Source organism: Cucurbita moschata, unplaced genomic scaffold (genome assembly GCF_002738365.1).
Source record: "Cucurbita moschata cultivar Rifu unplaced genomic scaffold, Cmos_1.0 Cmo_Scf00035, whole genome shotgun sequence".
Classification (NCBI taxonomy): domain Eukaryota; kingdom Viridiplantae; phylum Streptophyta; class Magnoliopsida; order Cucurbitales; family Cucurbitaceae; genus Cucurbita; species Cucurbita moschata.
In genome coordinates, this window is record NW_019268551.1 from 1,520,763 (window position 1) to 1,530,772 (window position 10,010).

Genomic DNA, 10,010 nt, shown 5'->3' on the forward strand with positions numbered 1-10,010 from the left:
GCATGGTACTTTCCCACACATGGCCCACGTGCGTGACTGTGGGCCCACCTGGCGTGTTCGCATGCGAACTCCCTAGGCCTGGCTTTGTCGGGTATGTATGACATACAATACCGGACGCCACGAAAAAACATGCAGTCGCACACAATATACATACAGTCGCACACAATACCCATACATGTCGCACACAATACCCATACATGTCGCCCACAATACCCATACATGTCGCCCACAATACCCATACATGTCGCCCGTGTTAAAAGAAAGAAACTGAGAGAGGGGTCTGTCTTCCATTCCTTCCCATGGCCTTAGGCCCTTGTTTTGTCCGGGGTAGATGCATGGTACTTTCCCACACATGGCCCACGTGCGTGACTGTGGGCCCACCTGGCGTGTTCGCATGCGAACTCCCTAGGCCTGGCTTTGTCGGGTATGTATGACATACAATACCGGACGCCACGAAAAAGGAGGGCCTGCATGATATCGTGGCGACCACAATATCGAATATATGTGTCCATACCATCAGCAGCATTATGGGGGAGTGCCCCCATGTACATAACCATGGCGTGCATAAGGTTCTTAAGGTTTACCTCCATGGCATTATACATACAACGTTCCATCCCCTCAGCGCTTTACATAGCATAACTAGGTCAAACATCGAGTAAGCATATCATAGCATGTGAGGTTCCCATTACAATCATGACATGTCAAGCTCATACATACAGGTAGCAAACTGTGTCACAAACATCATATACATAAAAATGGCATACATAGAATTTTACTGCAAGAATCACATACATAAACATGGCACACATAGCATTTCACAGCAAGAAACGCATACATAAACATGACATTTCACTGCAAGAAACACCTAACCTAGCATACATCAACAACACCCATGGTGCATGCAAGGGCCATAGGGCACGCATCAACATACATACATAACTAACACCAACAGTAAGGTTACTTACCTCCTTGGCGTTGGCCGAAGTCACTCACAATGCTAACTTTGGCGCCTAACTACCTCCTGTAAGATCACATGATACACTTAGAGTCATTTCGCAACTAGTTCTTATGCTTAGCTACTAAGGCACGTCCCTATCGCAAACTGTTTTATCAAAATGAAGTTATACTAACCTCAGATGATTGAAACAAGGGTGGGAATGGTTTCAGAAGCGTTAAAAACCTAGGAATCGGTATATTATACGTACGTTGTCGCGCCGCCAAGCCGCGCCGCCAAGCCGCGAGTACAACGAAGCCGCCGACAACGTTGAAACCGATGGGTTGCAAAGGACACTGACGGCATAGGGTTCCTGGATGCATCTCTGGGTTGGGCCGAAAGGGAACGAGGCCCAATGGTGGTGTTCGAGCTCGGCCCGCGAGGTGCGGCCTGTGCGCTGACCGAGACGAACTCGCAGAGTGCTGAAGGGTCAACCTGCGGCCGCCGCTTCGTCTTCCTCGCCCGAAAGCCTCAACAACCCTAATCAAAGAACTCGATTACTGTCGCCGGTGGAATGGTCGTCATCCGTCCGTCTGTCTCTGGTGGCGCGTCTGTCCCTCCTTGCCCAACGTACCCTGGCACCGGTTTGCTCCTATCTAAGGAGTTTGAAGTCTCATACGTTTCCGATTCCTCACCTAAACCTTTAGTCTCCCCCTCACATGTATGACAGTGGCTCAAAAAGAAAAGACGGCCACTAAGACGGCTAGGGTTTAACATGGGGACTCAAGGAATTAATACGCCCTTGTTGGCAAGGCATGACTCACCGGGCGAGATTTAAGGCATTTTTTTTTTTTTTGCCTTTTTTGAAACCCTTATTATAGTTACAGCCAATGAGGGCGTTTTGCTCCCAAGAAAGATAGATTGTGAGATCTAGAAAGGAACCAAACCTTCCTTGTAAGATTTGCGACTTGAATCAATACGGTATAACCTTTTTATTATCTCTTCCTCTAGGCGAATGGACAATTAACCTATTTTTTAAATGGTATCAATGGGAAGTCTGAAAAGACTTTATCCCTGCACCTCATAAAAATAAATGGTTAATATTAAGATCTATATCACATGTCATCCAACAATCACATTCATCACAAAGTTAAACTTGTAATCAAATAATTTTTTTTTTATACATTACTACACTTTTTTTCTTTTACTTTTTGGTTTTTTTACTACACTTTCTTTTTACTCTTTGTTTTTTTACTACACATTTCATTTCTCTCTTTTATTTTTTTGCCGCATATAAAACTACAAAGTTTAGGAAGGACAAAAAAATAAAAATAAAAAAGACGAAATAAAGTACAAACTTGTTCGGTAACGAGACAAGTGTGTCTGATGTTGCAAGAGAAGAGAATATGATGTTGAGGATTATTGGGAGTGAGTGTCCCACGTTGGTTAATTTAGTGGAAGATCATGGGTTTATAAGTGAGAAATACTAACTCCATTGGTTGAGGTCTTTTGGGGAAGGCCAATGCAAAGCCATGAGATCCTACACTCAAAGTGGACAATATCATACCATTGTGGAGAGTCGTGATTCCTAACATGGTATCAGAGTCATGCCCTAAACTTAGCCATGTCGAACAAAGAATTGTGGGCCTCGAAGATGTAGTCAAAAGTGACTAAAGTGTCGAACAAAGGGTGTACTTTGTTCAAGGGCTTTAGAGAAAGAAGTCGAGCCTCGATTAAGGGAAAGATTGTTGAGGATAATTGGGAGTGTATCCCACATTGGTTAACTGTGTTTGGTGTTGTAAGTAAACTTTGTTATTGAAATGAGTTGCAATTGAGGATTATTGGGAGTGAGTGTCACGTTGGTTAACTAACTATGTTATTGAAATGAGTTGCAAATCTTAATTCAATTAAGTAATTTTTTTCTTTTGTTCCGTCTATTTTTTCTTTTATTTCTTTTAGGTTCACCCCCTTTTTGAGAGGGAAAGTGGGTCAAAGTTTTTCATCCTTTTCTTATATCATTTGTTTCGGTAGGCCTCACGCTTCAAACTGACAGTGTCTCAACAATGATCAGAGTTGGTAAGCATGATAATTATATCAATGTCTAGAGCCGACCCTCTTCGTTGAGATAGGTTCCGTTCCGACTCAAATAGTTCTAGGAAATGAATAAATAAATAAATATTTACCAACATGGACAAGGTCATTTTATTGAATATATACGTTGGTGAATGCTAGAAATATAGGAAGAAAACGACCCTTCGTCTGTTTTTTTCTATGGAAAATCAATTATAACTCACAATTCAACCCATATCACCATCCAACAAGTTTGAATTATTGGTTTCCAATAAAAAAAAATATCATCGATTAGGCTTTATTTTTAAGGAAAACGATGAGGTTAATTAGTTTAATGCAACTCGGATGAGAGAGTCTACACCAAGGGGCAATACAAAATTGTGTTCATAAGGCAAGAAAAGGTGTTGGCTGCAGAAATCAATGGAGTTCATAAATTGGGTTTTCTTAGTTCTTCCTGTGGGCTTTGTTTTAGTTTATGAGGTTTTGAAGAGATTGAATGGTTTGTATTATGCTGTGAAGTTGGGGAAGAAATGGGGTGAGCTTCCTCCTGGTGATCTCTCTTGGCCACTTCTTGGTTCTACTTTATCCTTCCTCAAATCTGCTTTTTTCGTGCCTTTACCGCCAGGTCTTTCTCTCTCGTATTATTTGAAAACTTCTTTTAAATCTTTTTCATAAGATATATGCTCTTGTTCGTGTCTATTTGATCATAATTCAATAAATTTTTTTGTCATTCTACCAAAACGCCTCTAACTTTCTGGAAATTGTTAATACAGAGGCTCCTGTCGATGTTTGGAATGACTTTCTAAATGTTTAAGAAAGATTTTGGTGCACAAATTTTTTTTCAAGGACTTAAAAGTCAATCCAAGCAAGTTATTGGTTTTGTAGTTATAAACAAATAAAGTGTGGGATTTAAAGTGGGGCGTTTGAACCTATTTTAATTTTAACTTACGAGAATAATAGTACACATAAATTTGATAGGAGTTGAACCAATCCAAACATGTCTTATTTTGTACTTACATATAAGGTATTGTAGATAGTTGACTTTAAATATTATGTTACTCATATTATGTTTGTTTGTTTTTTACAAATGAAGTAACATAATTTTTAAAATCAATGCAGGCATAATAGAATGAGACGTTGGAGAGAATTGACTTTAAATATTGTGCTACTCATATATATATATATATATATATATTTTATTGGAGCGATGATTGAAGTAATAATGAAACCAATCTAGGCGAGTATTCATTTCGTAGTTACAAATGAATAAGGCTCTTTATTGTGTTATTTGGACCTCAACTTTTTACTTTAACATATAAAATTAACCAACCATACACTTAAAGTACGATAAAAACGAAATCAAACTCTAGCTGTTTTGATGGAAACATATCATATATATTTAGAATTGCTCACGATCAAAGTATGTTGAAACAAATAACGGAAGCAGAAGAACAACCTGAGGAAAATAGCTTTTGAACGGAGGAACCTTAATCATTTATGCTTTATTAATTCTTTTTTTTGTTGTTGTTTTTATATCTTATAATCAATCTCCTAAACTTTCAAATTAATAACTACTAAATCTACTAAATCTTTATCTTAAGATCGTTCAAAGTTAATAGTTTTTTTTTTTTTTTTGATAAGTCAAGCTTATTAATTCACAAATTAAATTTATCAAATACAAAATTGAACCCGGTCAAGTTGATATCATTATAATTTTAAAACTACAAATGCTTGATACGAATTTTAAGGACTAAACGAGTAATCACCGCTAATTTTTCTTGTTAATCTTTATTGAGGTAGGTATGGGAAAGTTGACATGTACAAGACTCACATATTTGGGAGAGCAAGCATACCTGTCCGCAAACCTGAAATCTGTCGCCAAGTACTAAGCGATTAAACCAAATTTGTTCCTAGTTATCCCGCCTGCATAAAAAGGTTATTTGGTAGAAGGTCGCTGATCCGAGTCTCCAAGGCGGAGCACCGGAAGCTCCGACGGATGACAATGTCGCCGATCAGCGGGCATGCTGCGCTCGAGATGTACATCGATCATATTGAACACACAGTGATCAGTGGGTTGGAGGAATGGTCAAGCATGGAGAAGCCATTGAAGCTGTTGACAGAGATAAAAGAGCTTACCTTCAAACTTATTTGGAACATTTTTATGGGTTCAACTTCCATAGACTATACCACAAAAGAAATGGAGGCTTTGTATAATGATATTTCACTTGGGTTCTTCTCTTTGCCTATCAACTTTCCTGGCTTCTACTTCCATAAATCTCTCAAGGTAAGCACCTTTTCCTTATCTACTAAGAATTATGGATTCAAATCTCAATCATATATGTCGTAACTCAAAAAATACTTTCGAACCTATGATGTTTAGGTGATCCGTTTATGAATTGTAACTTTTGAAAAAATTTCAGTATTTTTTAAGCAAATCTTTTGCAACCCGTCAGCCTCATGTTTTAATCTATTAGGAAGAGATTTTCGCACTCTTAGAAGGAATGTTTTGTTCCCCTCTCCAACGGATGTGGGATCTCACAATCTATTACCCTTGCGGCCTAGCGACCTCACTGGCACACCGGTCGGTGTGTGGTTCTGATATCATTTGTAATAGCCCAAGCCCACCGCTAGTGGATATTGTCCACTTTGGCCCGTTACGAATCGCCGTAAACCTCATAGTATTAAAATGTGTATGCTAGGGAGAGGTTTCCACACTCTTATAAGAAATGTTTTGTTCCCCTCTCCAACTAATGTGGAATCTCACAATCCACCCCCTTGGAGACTAGCATTCTCGCTGACTCACCGTCCGGTGTTTAGCTCTAATACCATTTGTAACAGTCGAAGCCCACCACGAGCAAATATTGTCCGCTTTGGTCTGTTACGTATCGCCGTCAACCTCATGGTTTTAAAATGCGTCTATTAGAGAGAAGTTTCCACATCCATATAAGAAATGCTTTGTTCCCTTCCCTAACCAACGTGGGATCTCACACGAAAATAAATGTATGAATACAGGCTCGAAAAAGATTGTATGAAATACTTCTATCTATTGTGAATGAGAAGAGGTTGATGAAGAAAAGCAAAGGGGAAAGTTGGGAAGCAAAAGATATGATGGATTTGATGATAGAAGTGGAAGATGAAGATGGTGAAGGGATGGACAATGAGACCATTGCAGATTTGATTTTTGGTAAGTTATTTGCAGGCCAGGAGACTTCAGCTTTCACCACAATGTGGGCAATTATATTTCTTACAGATCATCCACATATATTCCAAAAGGCCAAGGTTAGAGTTCTTTAATTTTTCTAACTTGTTAATTGCATTCATTTGTCTAAATCTTATGATGCCTTTATTTTTCTTAGTTATTGCATATTAATTTTATCTCGAATGCGTTCGTGGTTTCTTTAATTTTGTGATACGAGAATATTTGGTTCGTAGGTTAGAGTTGTGTAGTCTAAGGTTAGGAAATCTACTTGTTTATCCAAAGTTATGGGGTTAATGACGATATGAATGCGATATTCGAGTAAAAAAATGGTATATGAATGAACTGAGACCATATCTAAATGAGAGTAATCGTAAAGATATAATGATTAATAAATGCTAAAAATACAATTGATACTCATTACTTATACTAATAAGACACATTTCTTTTCTGTGACTAAATCATAAAAATTCGTTAAACGTGTTTGACTTAGAATGTAATAGTCCAAGTCCGCCGCTAGCAGATATTGAACTCTTTGTATTTTCTCTTTTGGGCTTTCGACCTCAAGGGTTTTAAAATGCATATGCTAGCAAGGACGTTGACCCAAAAAGGGAGTAAATTTTGTAAAATTTTCTAAAAGGCACGTGAGTGAAAATAAAACTGATAAGATACTTACCTATTTATTAAGATCAATTAAGGAGAAATTACAAAATTACGTAGAAACTATTATACTCTACTTAAGCTATACTATAGAGGTATTAAGACAATTTATTACTAAAATATCTAAATATTTATTCATAAAATATCTAAACTATTTTTTAAAATAATTAGATATTTTTATTCTTAAAATACAATTTTTTTCTCTAAAATATATATTCGCTGGTTCATACAATTATGAGACTTGACTCATATTTTAACACTGACCTCTTGAAATTTTTTGTGAGTGAGGACAAAATTTGTTAAAAAATTTCATGTGATTGTGGTGTCATAGGAAATGCATAGAAATATTGGGTCATCAATTGTCTTATCAAAATTCTGAATCTTAACGTGATTTAATTCGTAATAAATAAGGATTTTATTATCTATTTTTGTTTCTAAAAATTAATTAAGCTACATGCTTTAGAACAAGAAACAAATAAGAAAGGGTAGAATTGGTTCATGTATATGGATTTATGTTCATATAAATCTTAAAACCCTTCAAAAAGCAAAGTGAAATTTAAGATATTACATAACATCATTCGATTTTATCATATTTCTGTTGATTTTTGTTTTAGGAAGAACAAGAAGATATCATTAGACGAAGACATTCCACCCAAAAGGATATAAATATCGCCAAGTTTAAACAAATGAAATTTCTTTCTCAGGTATATATTTTTATTTTTGATTTTGGCTAAGATATTTAAATAAACCACATATCTAAGATATTGTTAATAACAAAATTCGGTATAATTGTAATATCCAGGTGATAGATGAGACGCTTCGTCTTAATAGTCTTGCATTTGCTACTTTTCGTGAGGCAACAATTGATATTAATATCAATGGTTAGTCATCAATGGAGAAAGCTCGAGTTATACAATGCCCTTATTTGATTGATCTCAATCCCCTTGTTCTAAAGAAGGTGAAATTTTGGGCTTATATTAAGGATTTGTAATAAGCTTGGATTTTCATTTTTTAGGCAAACTTATACCAAAAGGATGGAAAGTTTTACTTTGGCATCGAGAGCTGTACATGGATGAAGAGCTACATCCTTCCCCACAAGACTTCAATCCATCGAGATGGGATGTATGCAATCATTTTCCATATTTTCTATCCTTTATTATTGATTTTGTTCTACTTAAAATCATATTCTACATGCAATAAATACATAAAATATAAATGGACTAAACAAAAAAGGGGAAGAATATCATTTACTCTAAGTTTTGGATATTGTTTTATATTCTAATTTTTTAGTTTAGTTTTCATTGGGTAAGTTAGGAATTACGGATCTCTATAATAATATAATATTGTCTACTTTGACTATAAATTTTCATGACTTTAGTTTTAGTTTCTCCAAAAGGTATCATATAATTGGAGGAGATTGTGTTCCTTACTCATAAACTCATGATCTCCTTCTTAATTAGCTAGCGTCAGACTAATACTCTCAATAATCCTTCCCTCGAATAAAGTATACCTTTGTTCGACATCTGAGTCACCTTTGATGTTAGGTACTATGACTCTCCAAAATGGTATGATATTATCTACTTTGAGCATAAATTCTCATTGTCTTGCTTTTGGATTTCCCAAAAAATTTCATACCAATGGAGATAGTGTTTCTTGCTTATAAACCCATGATCTTCCTCTTAATTAACTAATATGTGACTCTACTCTTTATAATACTCGCCATGATAATTAGATTTCAAAATATTACATTTTTATCCTTTGTTTTAAATTTAGTTTTTTTTTTTTTTACCCTTTTGGGTGATAACTAATGCTCACTTTTAGTGTCAGGTCTTTCAATTAATTAATTTAGAAGAGTTAGAATAGTTATGTTGTAGATTGTTAATTTAATCTTTTAAGGGTGGCTGAAAATTATTTTAACTATGGTATAGATGACTAAAAGTGTACTTCAACAAAAAATTATAGATAAAAATGTAAGATCTCTAATCTCATAAACCAAATGAATTCTAAGTTAAAGATGTAATGTTTTAAAATTCAATGACAAAAACTAAACTCAAAACTGAATGATAAAAATATAATATTTTGAAATAGACTAAATGGAAACTATACTCAAAATTCATAGACCAAAAATGTATTTTTCTAGCATGTTGTTATATTAGTTGAGTGATTATTTATAACCATTAACGTTATTTCTTACCATTTGATTATTTATGATGAACAGAATTTTATAGGCAACCCAGGTGCTTTTACTACGTTTGGATTAGTAGTCTGGATGTGCCCTGGACGTGATCTAGCCAAGCTCGAGATCTCAATTTTCCTTCACTATTTTCTTCTCAATTACAAGTGAGTTTGCTCCAACTTTTCTTCTGTAGACCCTTGACACAACTAAATATAAGCTTTTAATGATCTGGTTGGTGACATTTTTATGTTCTTGGTTCTATTTTTAATATAGAAAAACGTTTTGAAATATATGAATAACAAGAACTATGAATAGTAACTAAATGATTCTCGAGTTCACGATTCAAGAAATAAACATTATCAAACATACCCTAATTTTTTCACCATGTATCGTTAATCTATACGTTTTTTGTGAATGTAGGATCCAACGATATAATCCACAATGCCAATTGACTTATCTACCACTTCCTCATCCCAAAGACAAATGCCTTGCAAGAGTGCTGAAAGCTGCATGACAATGATTATAAGTGCTTCTTAATCTTCTTTGGCCCAACAAATGAACTTGATGATTATATTAAGCTTTTAAAATATGGTATATGTTTGTATGTATATGTATACTTATGTACTCATCAAAATTTAATAATTAATACTATATTACTGTTATTGTTAGGATATGGAGTGTGCTTCTTAATTATAGCTTATTCAATTGTTATAGGAGTAAAGTTATATATGGTAAAGAGTCATAGCTTATTCAATTGTTATAGGAGTAAAGTTATATATGGTAAAGAGTCATAGCTTATTCAATTGTTATAGGAGTAAAGTTATATATGGTAAAGAGTCATGTACAATAAACAATATGCAGAGTAAAAAGCTTGTAAAGCTATATATGGTAGATAGTTGTATAAGATTGGTAAAGCTATGTATGGTAGATAATTATCTGATTATATCTGGTAAAGCTATAGATAGTAAGCTAAA

The 10,010-nt window shown here is 35.1% G+C and overlaps 1 pseudogene; it reads left to right on the top strand.

Annotated features, from left to right (window-relative positions):
• Window positions 1–3,424: 3,424 nt before the first annotated feature.
• On the top strand, window positions 3,425–9,562 carry LOC111431023 (annotated as a pseudogene).
• Window positions 9,563–10,010: the final 448 nt, after the last annotated feature.